This window comes from Coturnix japonica, chromosome Z (genome assembly GCF_054131305.1).
Source record: "Coturnix japonica strain WE chromosome Z, WE-NBRP24, whole genome shotgun sequence".
Lineage (NCBI taxonomy): Eukaryota > Metazoa > Chordata > Aves > Galliformes > Phasianidae > Coturnix > Coturnix japonica.
Genome location: NC_140702.1, coordinates 12,155,501 through 12,173,078, shown reverse-complemented (window position 1 = coordinate 12,173,078; position 17,578 = coordinate 12,155,501). Strand labels below are relative to the sequence as shown.

Genomic DNA, 17,578 nt, shown 5'->3' with positions numbered 1-17,578 from the left:
CTGCAGGACCCTGCTCTGAACTTCCACTCCTTTTTATTTCTTCTATCAGACGTTTTACAGGAAGGAACATTGAGATTATTTCCTCACCTTCCCCCAACATTTATATTTATGGAATATGTCTCCAATACAGTTAGGAAAAGGGAATTAAATTCCGTGTTTGCTACTGTGCCAGCAGAGCAAATGTTTTGCTGGTGGTAACTGTTTCTCCATTGCGCCAGCACTGAGTTTGTTCTAGCGTTCCAGAAACGCCTCCAAACACTTCACTTTGTGTTCAGAGTGTTCCAGGAGTATCCCTTGTGTGAAACCAAGCTTAGGGGAGGAAGCACTGAACCCATAGAGGAGTAAAGCTTTCAGGTGGGAAGAGCTGTTCCTGCCTTCAGCCTCAGTCCATCACCCTCCCTGGCATCTAAGCCACTCTCTTTTTTTTTTTTTTTTGCCTATTGCCTTCTCATTTCCTCTGGCTGGGATCCCTGTTTCTACTGAAATGCTTGGAGGGCAGGCGACTCCCTGACTGACTGCTGATGAAACGAGATCAGCTTTTGGTGCTGCTGAGTTGTGTAACAGCTGCCCACTGTCACTGCTGAGCCAATTTTGGGACAGTGTCATCAGCTTTGTCAATCCATATGTCCCGGGGAGATGTTTACGGGATCAAAGCTTAAGCGCACATTAACTGGATCAAATTCGTAAATGCACATCCGAGATCTGAAATGAAGAATGGCACCCGGCTCTCAGTGGCCAAACAAAACTGTGCCTCGCTGATTTGGGGTGAACATTTCTGTGTGTTGCAGCTATCCAGACAGATTGTCCCTCTTTCCCTCCAGTTCTTACATGAATGTATGTGAATAAGCAAGAAAATGTTTAGTATTCTTTTTGTAGATTTTGCCTCTTGTTTTATTTTATTTTTAATTAAGCTTGCAGTTGTCGAGTCCTGCTCTATGATGGTGAAAAACATCTCATAAAAGACCACTGCGAGTAATTCCAGGATTTTAGTTTCATAGTGCAAGTGCAAAAAGGCCTGGTGGAAACTTGCAGAGGTAGGTTGTAGCTTTCTAATAATAAAAATGTCTTATTCACTGTGGATGTGGGACGCTGTGTACCGGCGGATGGCCTGTTATTACCTGAACAGCAGAGCCTCCTCCCATGAGGCCATGCCCTGCATTCGAACCTCTGCAGTTGGATTTGTTTCTAAGCAAGTCCTCGAGTCCCTTGTGCTGGTGGGTCAGCAGTGCACAGACAGTGCTGGACCCTGGGTAGCTTCAGCCAGTGATCTGATGCCATGCAGCTGACAGGCAGGATTTGGAGCTTGGATGGCTCCTTGTTTGCATGGGCTTGCATGGGCAGCTGGGTAGCTGAAACACCATGTGCCTCCAATACCTCATCTGTAAAGACCCTGCTGTGGAAAAGCAGGTGTCAGGACTGAGTTTGGGCATATTTCTCTGGATAATCACAAAAAGCAGGATCAGTTTAACTCACTAAATTTCACTGTTTTATTCTAGCTACATTACTGTGCAGTATTCATCTTTCATAGTTCAGTAGTGACTTGGACTTTTCATTCTAATAGTGGCTTAACTTTATCAATTAGCTTAGTATTTCTTTAACTGGCTTAATTTAAATAAGAAATCAACATGTCTGGTGTGAAATTTGCAGAGTGATTGAGATGTGGGCCTGCTCAGAGGCCACAGTCCAACAGTAGCTCTAGGCCACTTGTCAGCATCCTCAGATGCAGAGCATCTGCAACTTGACAGCTACCTTCAGGGCAGCCAAAGCAATTAAAGAAATATTAATGGTTTTTTTTGTTGTTGTTGTGTTTATTTTATTTTATTTTATTCTATTTTATTTTATTTTATTTTATTTTGTTCTGTTTTATTTTATTTTATTTTATTTTATTTTATTTTATTTTATTTTATTTTATTTTATTTTATTTTATTTTATTTTATTTTATTTTATTTTATTTTATTTTATTTTATTTTAACTAGCTGTCTCATGCTGTAACAAAACTAAGAACAATACCTTGGCTGGAAATACTACATTTCTCAATTGATGTAAGCAGCTCTGCTAAGGTCAGTTGGTGTCATTTGATGTATATTCTTTATTCTCCAGACTCTTCCATGAGATTAACCCGTTGAAATTTTCTTGTCTTTGAAAATTGAAGCTAGCTTTGGTTGGTTGGTTGCATTTTTGCAGTAGTACATGGGTTATAACAAGAAGTATCAACCCAATATTCTTGCTGCTTTTGGTCTGCAGATTTCTTTATGGAAACTGCCATAGTTATTATTTTTTTCCCCAAGAATAAGCTGTTTGTTTCAGGCTGGACAAATTCCAGCTCAAATAATTGCACTCTGCCCCAAAGGTCCAATTAATTCAGGCATTCACAGCATACAGTGGTTACACATGGATGGTGAACAGCTGCCCTTCGCCTCATGCAAATCTCAGCAAAGCATTTGGCACTTCCCTTGTACTGTCAGACCTCAGCAAGCCCCAGTGGCTGTTGCCCAAATGGCTGCAGCAGGTTTAAATGGCTATGGCAGGCCCAAATGGCTGTAGTAGGCCCAAAATGGCTTTGGTGCCTGAAGCAAGGTACTTGTACCACAGTCCTTGTCCTGCTGGCTGCCCTGCTCATTGGGGAAGTGGAATAAGGTCCTGGGGGCTGGTGGCCTTTTGCCCTGGGCTCACACAACATGTGTTGTTCAGCGTGCGTGAAAGGACAGTGCTACTGAAATAATTAGCTATGTGCCCTCCTTGTGTTTCTGGCCTGAGCTGCTCTCCATCGGCAGGGAGGAGGGCATCTGTGAGGGCTCATCTCCCTCCATGCAGGCTCCCAGGGATGCTCAGAGCCCAGATGTGGGTCAGCAGGTCCTTTGCCCTCTGCCAGACGGGACAGACACTGTGCTTGTCTTTCTTCTGAGACAGCATTTTGGGGGTATCAATTGCTGTTTGCAGGATGAGCTCCTGCTACTGTAGTCAACAGGGATGCATCTCCCTGGGTCTCCTTTCCTCTTCCTCACCGTGTCTTCTATGCAGCCTTGTTTTTCCCCATCTGCCCATCCTTTTCTCCATCCTTTGCTGTTCCTGCCTGACCCAGATCCACATGTCTTTGGCAGGCTACCATTCACCTGCAGCACTACAGAAGGCTGATGCCTCATTCAAAAGATGCCATTTCCTATTTTTACCTTCTCTAAATGACAGCAACTGCAGACCACACTGCAGAGGCCTGGCCTGCAGCTCTGCAGCATGCTTGCCCACCAGCTCTGCATAGGGTTTTCACGGACACTGCTGTAGGCATCCCCTGTGCTTCAGGTTATGCCTGACCCGATTGTGGCCCCATTAAAAAAATCTAACCATACTTCATCTAAAAATGGTATATGTAAACTTGTACTTGAATGGAAAGGAGAATGACAGTATATGCAAAATACATATTTTGAATTCTCTTCTCCCCTTGCCCCCATCTACTTTTCTCCTGCTTGCAGTTGTAGTGCAAGGAGTGAGGTCACCTGCCTCATGACACCATGCCTTTGCTGTTTGCAGCATGAGTGCACATGTGCTCCCTTCACAGCACACTGTTTCTCTTGCTCATGCAGTTTTGTTTAAGTAAGGCTCCAATAGTAGTTTGAATCATAAGAAGTTCTCCATTTTTGTCACTCTCAATCTAGGTTATTTCTTCTTTATTTAACGGCTGGATAAGCAAATATTTACTGCATTTCTTCTATGGGCTTGCTTTTCTGCTTAATGATAGTGATATCCTTGTACGTAGTGCTTTAGCACATGAAGTTGGGATGGTGGTGGTGGTGGTTGTATGTTTTATCTTGAAGGCTGATGTTAAACCTTCACAGCCCTGGTGCTGGCAATGAATCTAATCATACACACACTGCAGGCACCAAAGGATGGCACTTCCAGAGAGCTATGAAGGCATTTGCAAACTGCATCATTGTCAATGCCAGAAATTAGTTTGCCTGTCTTAAGAGGCAAATAAAAAAGGTTTAACTCTCAGGGATCCAACTGGACAACAAATTTTCAGAAGTACATAAATTCTGTATTTAAAATTTGGAATGAAGTAAACCTCCAACTTTGAAACTTTCCTAAGTCCTCAGTTTTCATTCTGGAAGGCCTTCCTCAATGTCTGAAACACAAAGTATGTGGACTGTACTGATGCGACCAAGTTTTCCACTTGGGTGTTCAAACTCTGAAGTGAAGGAAAATAAGGAATAAAAACAGATTTGAACATTTAATGTATTGTCCAGTAAAAAGTGCTTATATAACCTGAAAGTATGCAATCGATGCAGCTCATGCATTTCAGCATCCACCTGACTCTTGAGAATTTGAGCTCCCAAAATTGGACCACTCAATACTGGCTGCTTAAATGTCAGAAGCATAGTTCCTATAATGAAAGAAATAAAAAATGGGGTCAGAGCTGCCTAAGTACGTGTACGAAAGAAGCTCTTTCACCAACATCTGAGCTCCCCCAGCAGATGCACACACAGCTGTGCTGGCACTGGAGAAGCCCCCTGTGAGGAAGCATCTCCCTGCATTTGTAACCACAGAGGTGCAACCCAGCCCCATGGTCCACAGGATGGATTTAAAATTCATACTCCCTTCACCTGCAGGGAGCAGGAGCTTAATGGGTTGTTGGAAGGGAAAATGGCAAAGTGCCCTTAGGTAGGAGTCCTGCTGTCTTTGTCTTCAAAAGCGTGTAGTTTAATGCCTTCCCCTTCTTGCTTTGTCCTCCTTGTCTTCCTGCTTTTATGTATGACTGCTGCTACCACTGCAACTTGTGCCTGCTCAGTACAACTCCTTCTGTTCTCTGGTTTCTGTCTTGAGCAGAGGAGCCCCAAAAGCACAGCACATCATAGCCACAGGCCAATATTGTATGGTGGTGCAGCATTGCAATAACAGCCTTGGTTTCTCACTTCACTTAACAGCTTCTGTTTCTGACCTGTTTGACTCTGGGTTTCCAGGGTCGGTGAGCTCATTGCTTGCTTTACTTGGTGCCTCTCTGCTCGGTGGTTTCCGCTTGACCTTTCCAGCTTCTCTTGCTGCTTTGCCATCAGCCAGCCAAGGGGCAGGTGCTGAACAGGAGCAGGCTGTGTATGTGGGAAGTTCAGCTGGTGTGTTTGCATCCCTGCAGTAGCATGAGGTATGGCGAGAGGATGGGAAGCTTGCTGGTTAAAGGGTCTTGGAGATCCCCAAGAACTTACATCAGGGAGCCTGTGCAAGGGAGTATTATTCCACATCCAGAGATAAAAGGCTGCACATACAGTTGTGCTAGAAGGTATTTGTTTGTGACTTCCCTTCCAGTTGTTAGCCAGAGAAATCCTCAGGGCCATCATGTGATTTTGCAAAAAATCCTTTATTTCTGAAAGTGGCTGCATGCCGTATACATCTTGTCTTTTTGATTATGACGCTGGTTTAGATTCTGTGTGTCCTTTCATCTCCAGGAGACAGAATGTGTAGTTTTCCTCAGAGAATAATAACCTCTAAATTTGAAGGTTAATTCTAGTTTTAAAATGCTGTAAATTTGATTCTTTTTCCTTGTTTTTCTTCCTTTTCTCTTAATTATTTTTTTTTCTCAGCTAGCTTAATGGAGCAGTTATGGAAGTTGAGCTTTACAAGTCTGACTCAATTCATGTTCACATACTGGTGTGCAATGCTACCATCTGACAGCTGCCTGCAGCTCACATCAAAATGAGATGGTGGTTCATGTCCAGTGCTCGAGGCTTATGAGAAATCAAAGAAAACTAAAAAAAAACTAATTTCACCATTGAGACCTTATGGGCACCCTTCACTGAGTGCCAAGAAGAAGGATGGGAGATGAATAAATGATGCTCTCTAACAGGGAGATGTCCTTATATCTGTGAGTAAAATCACTTCCCTTCTTAGGTCAGAATGTGTCTTATGTTCCACGATGTGTTTCAGCAACTGGGCACTGTCAGATTTGTGGCTTAATACTGTGCTCTTATAAGTCCACTTATGTTGTCTTCAGAGCTTGTCTGTAATCAGAATATTGCTGATTTTATTCCTTGATTTGAAGTTTCTAAAAAGCTGGTCGCTCTAGGAGATAAGAAAGTTAGAAAGAAAAGGCTTGAATGGGCAATCCAGGAAAAATAATCAGCAATGACAGAGCTCCAGGAAACAGGAACTCCCCTGGGAAAATGCCTTTTCAATCACATGCATCTTTTCTCAGGCAGAGATTCAGTTCTGTCTGCTGCAAAAATACCAACCTGCTCGTTCCTTCTTTAATGCATAGAGGTATTAGGGGGTTTCAGAGGCAAACAAACTCAAGAGTTTGCCACAGTGTGGATCTGCTCTGGGTGAAGAAAAAGCTGAGCAGAAAAACCCACCTCACGTGGAATTTGCCCATCTCCTCACTGCTATGTCCTCACAAGTTTTATTTAGAGATACACAGTTCGCATGCCAGCTGTCCCCTGTGAGTGGTGAGTGGCAAATGGAACTCACCCCAGATAAGCAGTCCTGATATTTCCTTCTTCTGCTAGATCTGTCCTCACATAAGAGGATCAAAACATGGCATGCCTTGTGCCTGGGGGATACAGAAGGATCTGGGAGTGGATCTGTAGCTACTGTAGGGAAGGCAGTGTGAGGGGTAAAAAGGTTGAAGGCTGGGATGTACCATTTTGTCCAACTTACAGTTTTGCTGTGGCACCAGCAGGCTCTGGCAAAAGGGAATAAAAAAGGAGTTGATATTTATCCTGACTGTTCCCCCTGGAGGTGGTGGTGTTAATTAGTAGCACAAGCTGTGCGTGATTCTTTCTTGTACCCCAGGTCGTACAGCCTTAAAAAGTCTTGCTCTCTGCTGGCTTGTAGATCTTCGTCTTTCATTTTATCTCCTGTTGGAGAAGGAGCTGTTGCTCGTAGAGCCTCCAGGGAGCATTGCTTCAGTCTCAAGAAAAATGTGGTCACTTGACTGGAGTGGAAGTGAGGCCACAAAGCTATGCCTCTGTTATTACAGTAAGAACACTGGGTCAGCATTTCGGTCTTTGGTATGGGCTCTGTGCTGTGCACACAGAGAGAATCAGAGAACCAGCCCCACTATCAGAGCAAGAGCGGATGTTTATTTGGCACACATAATGCATTTGGGGCCCAGAGAGAGGTGAAGTAATGAAATTATTACTTCCTCTTGAAACATCTAAAAGGAGTCCCTATCAACCTGGTGGTACGTATTGTCTGTAGCTTTACAACATGCAGTGAGCTGTGGCAGATTGTTGTGATCCTGTTAAGGCCAGATGCCTTCTGCTGGACTTCACTGGATTCTTCTGAAATGAATTTCCATGTGAAAGCATGCCAAGACATTGGAAAGCATGGAGAGCACACCACGTGATTTCTGCTTCTTTAGATGACTCCTGCAGAGCTAATCCTTGATCTGTCTGAGATTACCACCTGTGAAATGAGTAAATATTTTCCTTCCTGTCAGCATTGCAGGTTCTTTGATAGTTGAGTGCAGTGGTAGATCGGTTTCATCCATGATCTCATATGGCTTGCTAATTCATCACTGCAACAACTAAAGGCAATAACAACACTGTGAATTTATAACCAGCCTCAGGGAGTCTTTCACCTTTCAGCATGCAAGCCACTGCAAAACTATACTAATTGACTAATTCATGCTAGGCAGATGCTTTTCCTGCATGAGACTAAAAAGGTCCCACACCGGAAAGTAATCCAAACTCTCTTGAAATGGATGAAACTCTTTCTAATGATGCTAGAGATGCCAGGTGGAACTGAAAGAGCTGGTCAGTTCACAGAACTCCTTGGCTAAATGCCCTCTTGCTACGCCATCTCTAGAGTCCTATGTCTGTATTCACATCTCTGGCAAGACTTTGAACCTGGTTGTCTTGGGTATCAGCCAGACCCAAGGGATATAATAATACCTCTGAAATGGGTAGTTCTTCTGTGTTGAACTGGTGCTAGCTTTGTTCTTTGAAACACCTTAGTCTTGTCTCCCCAGGAAAGCCTGGATTTCTAGGATGTGGGAAGCACATGTGAGCCTAGACTAGGCTGCTTACTGAAAACTCTGAGGAGAGGCAGATGGTGAAGTCTTCTTTGCACTGAGCCTGCTCTAGTGCCCAGCATTCAGAGCTGGTCTCTGCAGCATCTCACTCCATAGCTGGAGAGCAATTTGGGGTAAACTATTCATTAAGAATTTCTTGGGGAGCAAATCTTCTCTACACTTCTTTAATGAGTGCCACAAACATCAGTGCTTTGCCTGAGCATACGTGATGCAAAGCATCCTGTGCTTCAGATCCCTGAATGATTTAATGTAAGCCATGACCAGTTCAGTTTGCAGGGACTAGACAATGCCAAATGCTGCTTTTCTTTTATGTGTGTTTCAGCTTTGGTTGTTTTATAAAATATGCCTGTGTAGGTACTTAAACATGTTGGAATATGCTGGACTTGACTAGTGATAAAACAAAAACGCTCCCTTGATTATTTGTTACTGTTCTCATTACAAGGTAATTCATGAGTTTGTATTTCAACAATGAAACGCACCTCATTATTTTGCAGTATTTAGATGGATTTTTTGCTGGTTGCCTTTTTTCAAGCTCAGTAGGAGGGTATGAAGTGCATTGACTGCTGTGTAACTCTTCAGGTGAAACAAGTAAAGAAGATGGAAGTCTTGAACAAGTCAAGAAGTGGAGCTTGAAGCTGCTGATTTTACCCCATGTGCAGAGTGTTATTCTCAAAAGCTAAAGGTACCTCAGCAAGTAGTTTTACATCCATGGAAAGAACAAATTAAGGTTTTTGATGCTGACATTAAGGAAAGTGATACATCAATTTCCCAGATTACCAGGGGAAAAAAAAATAGTGGAAGAATTGCAAGGTGGCATAAGGCAAGAAATGTAGAAAAGTCGGCAGTACATATCATATACTTTTCATGTACAAAGTGGCATACAGAGTGGAGGCACTATATATATCCACATAAACCTCCACAGGTATAGAGATACCTTTCTTTTTTAATCCTCTAATGCTTTTCTGATAATGAGAGGTTATCAGAGGTTTTGTGTAAGTTTTTCCTAGAAATGAACTTCACTCTCCCCAATCAGATGAAAGGAGGATGTGAACTCCTCCAAGTTCTCATTATTGACTTCTAAGGAAATTGTTAGACACAAACAAAAAAAGCTTTTGTACTCTCATGCCATGTATAGTTGAACTTCTGTGTCACTCACATCCTCTTCACACATTCTGTTTAATAAATGCCATTGTTTAGGGTTGTTTTAGTTAAATTAGGTCACACATCTTGTAAGTCCTGGAAAGATGAGCAGCAAATGCATGAGGTGCTGAGAAGGTGTCCACTATTTATTTCTGTCTGTGCAGTTGTCCCATCTCAGTGGCATCTCTCTGCCTTGTGTTCCTGCTGAAAAATAATTTGGATCACTTTTTTGTTATTGTTGGCAAAACTGTTGTCTCAGAAAACATAAACACTTCTGCACAGAACCTGGAGTGCACTGAGCATGGAGAAATCTGTGATCTTTGTCACAGAACAGCCCTCTTGCCTTACAGTTTCTATACTTGCAATGATGGGCAGTTTCAAGGAGTAACAGTAGAGATGACCTCCCATACACAGTGGTTAAATGCTGTTTCCACTGTCCTAAGCTCTAGTGTTTAAACTGAAATTACAGATAGATTTTCAAGTTAGCATTGTACTGGCACAGCAGGATCCCATTATAGCTGTCTGTAGTCTCCTGCAGGCACCGATGCAATTATGATTCATGTCCAGTGCACATTTTGAAGGTGGTCCTCAGAACTTAAGAGAAAAATTAGTAGTTTGTTGGTCTTCTTTCTACAAGCCATCATCATCATAGGGTCATCATCTTCATAGAATCAAAGGTTGGAAAGGACCTACAAGATCATCTAGTCCAACCATCCTCCCTTTACCATGCCTCAGAAAACCACTAAACCATATCTCCTAGCTCCTTATCCAGATGCCTCTTGAACACTGCCAGTGATAGTGACTCCACCACCTCCCTGGGCAGACCATTCCAGTGCCTGATCACTCTCTGAGAGACACCATGGCTGACACTTGGATGAAATGAAGACACCTGATCTAATAAAAATTAGATGACCCAGGATGTGGTGATAAATCTGACTAATTTAGGCTAGATACCTAAATCGTGGGTGGATCATATTAAGAGGCATGAATGCTGTCTTTGTTCTAATTTGCTGACCAAATCAGCTTAGTACCTCAGTAATTCAGCTTACCCACACGTGTGGAAGGAGAAAGAGATCTTTAAAGACTTAAAGATTTGTAAAGATGGGGTATAAAATAGGTGGTGTCTCAGTGACTTTCATCTGTTGTCTAAGTTCTACTTATTGCTTGAATGCTTCTTGCAAGACTTGTCTGCCTAGACTTCAAATCTCGGACTGTACTGCAGTTTAAAGGAACACTGTGTGGACTTAGCAAAAACCCTACTTCAACTTGAGTAAAAATTTCAATTGGTGTCAACATGTGCTTAAACTTACAAAGGAAGCAAAGCAAGGAAATTTTCTCTTTTAGTTCTTTTCAAAGGAGTAACTTTTTGTGTGCTGACCTGTTTGTGTCAGTAAATGGACCTGAACTTCATCTGCTGGAGGTGGCCTCCGTTTCTGGAGTGCAGGTGGTTCCAGAAGTCTCTGCTGGGATACTTTATCCCCTGGCAGAGACATGGAGACATGCCTGATTTAATGCTGGCAGCTCACTACATTCATATGCATATCATCAGTCTTATTGTTTCTTCATTCTAGCCTTTCACACACCACCAGGAAGGGAAAGAATCATTTATTTCAGTAAAAAATGTGATTGTGGAAATTTAAATTATCAGCAGGCTGCAGGCATGGCTTGCTCTTCCCTAAAATTAATTGCAGCTCACTTTTATTTAGCACATGGTATTGTCCATTTAATTTAGCACTGGAGTTTTAGAAAGATTTCTGGAGCATCATTTACGGTTTCATTATCCACCTTCCACAGCAAAAAACAGCCATAAGTGAGCAAACATTTAACTCAACAGCAGCAATCAGAGAACATGCCTATTAAGCAGCGATAGAGGAATCCCACTAAGCCATTTCAGAAATTGCTTCTCAAACTTGAAGTGCGCATTCTTCAAATGAGCATTGGTACTCTTTTCCTGGAAAGAGCCATTTAGTATTTATCATCAACATTAATGGGCCTGTGAGAGTCATGCTGGCCAATGACAAGACTGCACTTTGACTGAAGTAGTTTTGAGATGCAATTATGTACCCTTCTTCCTGCTGGATAAAGTCTTCCTAATTTCAGTTTACCTGAAAATAAAAGACATTACAAAACATTCAACTCACTTATTCGTAGATTAACTGTGGGTGGATCTTGTGCAGACAATACAATCAGGAGTCTTCACCCAAGTCTGATGAGATCCATGCTAAGAAATGTAAGTTTTCTGACTTTTTTTACTGTCTGTACAAAAGAAGAGTCAGTTATCTAAGATAGAACTGCTTCATGAAGCATATGAAGTTATATATTTGTACATAGACTTTGTGCTAATACATATTAATTTGCTCTTCTTAGCTGGAAAAGTAACTTTTTTTTCCTGAATTCTCAACAATACGCTAATGTTTGTTGTGAAACCTCTCTTTTTATTGAAGCCCCAAATTTCCTGTGCAGCTGTCTTTTCATTTTTTCCTCCACTGGAAGGCAGAATTAATGTGCTATTCAGAAAGGAAGAATCTCTGTGATGAAAGAGGCAGATCCATCAGTGTGAGTGGCACAGCCCCTTGTGCTGAGGAGAGAAAGAGGACTCCTCTCTGGTTTGGTTTGTTTTGGGCAGAGCTGACACCTGCATTACTGGACACCACATCTCTTGGTTCTTTACTGAGGTGGAACGCTGTAAGTCACAGTGAATGAAATCTGCAGGATTACAGCCCTCTGTGTCCCACAGCAAAGCATATGAGTTGAATGGACTACCTTTTCATTTGGCACGTCACTCCTGACAGCTGTCACCAATAGCACAAAAATGGAAACCAGGGCTGAAATGTTCATATTGCTCAGTGTATTTCTGTGTCCATGACGTACCCAAGCAGCTCTGCTGTCTGGAAAAGAGCTCAGCATTTACTAAGGTGGAGCTTGTTGGTTTGACCTCATTAACAGTGATGGAATTATTTGCCCCATTTAAGGGCATATAGGCCATTTGTATAGGTCTGGGCTTTAATCTGCTAAAGGAGGCCTCTCTTCCCATTCTTCCCTCTTTTCTTGCACTACAGATTTCACCTCCTAGCATTAGGCATGCTCTGCCTGTTACAAAATGTGTTGTCCAGTCACAGTTACAGCTGGAAAATGATAGTACAGAAGACTCTGTTATCATGTGCCTGAGAGACTCCAGAAATATGGAGGTACAGCTGGACCACTGCAGCTGTTGCAAAAAGATAAGTATGGTTATCAAACTGCCTAGATAGCCTAGTATTTAAATAGTATGGGCTTTTTTTTCTTCTTCTTTTTTTTTTTTTTCTTGGCCTGTGTTTGAGTTATTGAGTTATGCTCTGCTGGCATTGAGCTCGTGCTTTATGATAAAAAATAGTATATATTTAGTCTTAACTGCAGTTCACCATTTCTTAAATATTTTAGTAATTTTTGGTTATTTTGCTACTTGTATCAGCATAAGTATGGAGTCAATTTGGAAAAGAGGACTAGGAAAAAGAAATCTCAACCAAAAAAAATCAGAATGTTAAGTGAAAACATATTGTCATATTGTTTGCTAATTACTAACAGCCAAAGATCTTAAGACTAAAGTCACACCAGAGGATGAAGTAAACACTGTCCCTTTTCTGCTGGCAATATTCTGCTCTCAGCTGCTCTTACCATTTCAAAATAATCCTCATCTGAGTGGAAGAGAATACCTTCTGCTGCACCTCAGCATGCATGCTGTCCTCATGTTCTTCCATGCAATGCATGTCACAGAGGAGGAAGCTCAAGGAGCTCACTGCATATGTTCTGCCATCTTGACAAGTTCAGAAAATGCCTTCAGAGCAGTCCTGTATGGTCACAAATCTGTACTCGGTTAAAAGATTGTTGTGACATTATTATTAGAAATTGCTGCAGCAACAGCTTGCCAAATGAACCGTTAAAAGCAAACCAGATTCACTGAACCACAATAAAATTCATTAAAGCTTGCTTTGGGCAACATATGGTCTTTGAAGGTCTTTATCTTTTTAACCATTCATTTCTTCCAGTGTCTGTGGCAAAGCCTTCCACTTCTCTTTTTATTTGAATGTAAATATTAACTTCTAATAATACACATTCCTTTTAGTGTCATAATCGTTTGGTGGAGCGTCACTATTAAATCAGTCCACAGATATACATAAATGCGAATTAGGTGGCAGGAAAAAAAAGGCCTCTAAAGTAAATGATATGTTCTTTCTGCTTGGGGAAATCAGCATAAAACTTTTTGCTTGTCGCTCTTCAGGCTGAAGTTTCATAGATGTGAGGCCATTTTTACTTCAGATGACAAAAGGTCTAAACCCAATCCTTGTAAGCAGAGGACTCATAATTTTCAAACCACTGTGCAAAATGCAGGCAGTAGCTTGCCTGTGCTTTGAAGCATGTGCCAACACTGCCGTCTAGCTTCTGCAGAGGATTTTGTATGCTATTGCTTCATTTTATCTGATCACATTTATGTGCTTTGCAGCTTTATCAAGCCCACTAGCAGTGGCCAGAGCAGCGTAACACTGGTTTATGCTCAGATCTATGTGTTTCTTTCCAACGTGATATATTAAATTGCACACAGCGTGGGATGAGTGATGGCAGATGACTGCAGCAAACAAGGAAAGAAACCTGTAGTAGCAGTGCAGTAAGAAACAACCCTTCTTGCATTTGAAATAAAGAACTGGAGCTCTTCGGTCCAAATTGTATGTGATTTTTGGCAGCATCACCACTCAGACAAGCCAGTCCTATGTCTGTTCTGTGTTTTTAATCAGGAAGCTTTGGTAACGTCTCCCTGCACACACCACCATGTTCTTTTCTGGTGTCTTCCACTGTGCTATGCCTCTCTCCTACTCTTTTTCTGCTCCCATGCCATACATCATTTTTTGTCTTTCACCACAAAACCTGCAGTACTGTATTTAGGACTATATACACTTTATGGGCAGTCAATACCAGAATTAAAAATAATTAAAAAAATTGGTAGGCATCCTTTTACCAAGCTATGAGTGTGTGTGTATTTACCAAAATCTGTATTTATACTGCTTTTAGGATACAGGTAATCTTGCATGAAAAACAGACAGGACAATAAAAGTATACAATTATTTAGCAAACGGTGCTGTTAAACTGTGGTTTGAACTTGAGTAATTCCTCCATTTTCAAACAGTCTGTAATGGAGGAATTAAGCAATTATGTTCCTGCTTCCTTGCTGTTGTAATTTGGGAGAAATAGTTGATCACTGGTAGATTAAGGTGATTTAAGGCAGAACTCAGCCCACTGTTTCCTGCTTGGCTGATTATTTTATTTCCATTTTTTGACTCTTTTTTAACTGTCTTCATTAAATAACTCGGCTACAACATTAGCTATGCTTACATACTCTCATCAGCCTTGTAATTAACACGTATCCATGGGTACTAACATGAGGCATGGATGTATTTGAAAGGGAATCCTTTGTATCTGCAGAAGCAGCTGTTAGTGTGACTGCATTCCTGGATGAATCAATTAATCATTTCATTAACTTAAAGTGCCTCTTAGCCATGCTAATCAAAAGCATCAAAATCACAATCTTCCCAAACAATTCCCTGAGACCTAAGCAAACAAACAAAACACTTCATGACTAACAAACAAGCTTTGCTGTCATAAATAGGCAATACTTTATTTAAAAAATAAATTAAGATCTGAAGGGGATTTCATCAGCATTATGAATATGTTCCCTTAGGGATGAAAGGCATAAGAACAGCCATCTCAGGTGATAGCATCCAAATGGTTAATACTGCCTAAACGTAGTTTTTGCTTGCTGTACCACTTTGGACAGGAAATGTTTTCTGCTTTTTATTGCATCTTTGTGGGTAAGGAGGGCTGACTGCTCCCACCTGGATGCTAAGTCTGGGCCCTTCCTGCAGCACCTTGGATACAAGCGTAAGGGGTTTGCATGTGCTCCTTTAGAGAGAGGATTTCAGCTTATAGAGAAATCAGTCACCAAAAGTGCACAGGAAATGAATTTTTACCACCACTAATGATGATACTGTGAGATCATACTGTCTTATATCAGGAGTCCAGCTACCTACTAAAGGTCTTCTTAAATCACTTACCAAGAGCCTAATCCTGGACAATGACCCTTATGGCTTGGCCTCATGACAGTGCATAACTTCTGGGCAGAAGATTCAAAGTGAAGATTTCCTCCAATGTGGCAAACTGAGCTGAATCTAAATCACAGGTTTCTGAGAGGTCTGTCCTCTTGAAGAGGGGGTTTCACCGCAGGTAAGGGAACTGCCGGGACTCAGAAGCCTTGATGTGGAGTGCTTCTCCATCTGGTGGCTGCTCACTGGTGAAACAGCTCTGGGTAGTGGATGCTCGGCTAGTCAGCCTCTGTCTGCATTGCCACAGCACAGCTGAACCTGTAACTGTTTTCACATATTTGTGGGGATGTTAAAAAAAACCACACACACAAACACAAGAAAAAAAATAAAAATAAAAACAAAAATAATAACTGATCTTGTCACTGCAGTGCCTGACAAGGAACTCTCAGTCCACAGCCTCCAGCTCCCATTTGACTGCTCTGCTGCCAGAGAACCACACACCTCCACATGGGGCCTGAAGGCCAGGTATAGTGTCACACCTCCTACTCTGCTGCCAGTGGAGATGCTAAGGGACCCAATGGCTTGGGAAGCAAAGCCTGAAGAGATTCACAGGACTTGGTGAGATGAGTGCAGAGTTTGGGAGAGAAATCAGGCTTCTGCTCTACCCATTCATGCAGAAAAACACCTGGCCTTGTGAGTCCCTCCTTATTGTACTTGAGCTTTTCACAATACAAATTTTAGATGCTGTGACAATAAATTGATTACATTTAAAATGAACAGATTTATTTATGGTTGCTTGAACAATAATGAACAATATTAAGAAATAATGCAACAAGTCTCTTGCATCTGTCCCAATTCTCTGTGTCCAGCCTCTACTGTTCTCTCTTGGACAACGTGGACAGCAATGAAAATGATAGCTAAATACTTTGGATTGTTATTCTCTTTGCTGTGCTACCTCCCCCATCGAGAGCAGCTTCAGCTACCCATTTGGTGACACTAGAGTCACAGAACTCCAACTGGTTCCCAGCTTACCTAAGAAATGACATACACATTGCATTTAGGAAGTAGACCAGATGGGAACCATCTGCATCGGTGTCACTCCTGTTGTGCTGTCAAGAGAAGGAGATAAAGTGTCCTGGTGGCAGTAATGGATGTGGTAAATGATTTCAGCCTTAGCACCTAGGACAGGATCAGTGTGTGTGTCTCAGGTGCAGTAACTGGCACAACCAGTATGAGTAAAGCAAAAGCAACTGCCAGCACCAGGACTGCTGATCACAGCATATATCTGGTATTGGCAAGCCAAAGTGCTTCAGCATTACTGTCAAACCCCATGAGGAAATATATCTGCAGAGGAATGTAATTTGATAGCAAACTTTCAGCTTGGCTGGCTGTTGATAACTCTACCCTGCAAATGACCAAGGAAACAGATGGGTAGAGAGGCCTGTGTGGGTGTGAGGGGAGGAATGGAGTATCTGAAGGATGACAGCAGAAGCACACCTGCCTTTGGGATGACTCGAGGGTAGTGAGTATGAAACCAATGAACACGAGCTCTGACAAAAAGGACTTGCAGGTACTGGTACATGGCAAGCTGGATATGAGCCAGCAGTGTGCTCCTGCAACCCAGAAAGCCATCTGTACCCTGGGCTGCATCAAAATCAGCACAGCCAGCAAGTCGAGGAAGGTGATTCTGCTCCTTTATTCTGCACTGGTGAGACCTCACCTGGAGTACTGCATCCAGATGCGGAGGAGAGACGTGGATCTGTTGGGAGTGCAACTAGAGGAGGGACACAGAAACGACCCAAGGAGTGGAACACCTCTCCTATGAGGACAGGGTGAGAGCTGGGGCTACACACAGACGCTGTAGCAGACTGCAGCCTCGAACACGATGTAACAAACAATCAATGAGCGGATTAAAGCTTCCGTGTCCTTGTTTCTTACAGCAGCTGAACCTTTATTCGCGGTGTTGGCCAAGCAGCTCCTCCCATTCTCCGAAGCTCCCTCGGTGTCCGCCCATCCCGCCGTGCTATGGCAGCCGAGGCACCGATAGTTCGCTCTGCAGCTGCCGTCGCGCCGCCTCCCGCGCCCCGTACAGCACGTAGCCCCAGGAAAGCAACACCAAAGCGGCCAGCACCTACGAAACCAACAGTCAGCACCAGCCTCAAGCTGCCTACCCCAGAGCTGCCTATCCCAGACCCTCGCCCCCCACCCCACGCACCAGGCGGTAAAGCGGGCGCGGATCCCGCCGCTCCTGAGGCAACATGGCGGGCAGCCGGCCGGAAGTCCACTACCCGCTGCTTCCGCACGGCACTACGGTATCATCAGGTAGAGCGGAAGTGACGTATAAAACCAT

At 42.7% G+C, this 17,578-nt stretch overlaps 1 long non-coding RNA gene across 12 annotated transcripts; it reads right to left on the bottom strand.

Annotated features, from left to right (window-relative positions):
• Window positions 1-3,715: 3,715 nt before the first annotated feature.
• LOC107306590 (uncharacterized) lies at window positions 3,716-17,518 on the bottom strand. Of its 12 annotated transcripts, none has more exons than XR_014939492.1 (7): window positions 17,444-17,518; window positions 16,261-17,359; window positions 15,241-15,552; window positions 12,812-13,000; window positions 11,299-11,413; window positions 8,497-9,361; window positions 3,716-7,510 (listed from the first exon to the last, which is right to left on the bottom strand). It is a non-coding gene; the product is annotated as an uncharacterized LOC107306590 (long non-coding RNA). The 12 variants fall into 12 exon arrangements; XR_014939491.1 differs by adding an exon at window positions 10,536-10,637 and having other exon boundaries at window positions 7,045-9,361; XR_014939496.1 differs by having other exon boundaries at window positions 7,045-9,361; window positions 16,261-16,337; window positions 16,949-17,359.
• Window positions 17,519-17,578: the final 60 nt, after the last annotated feature.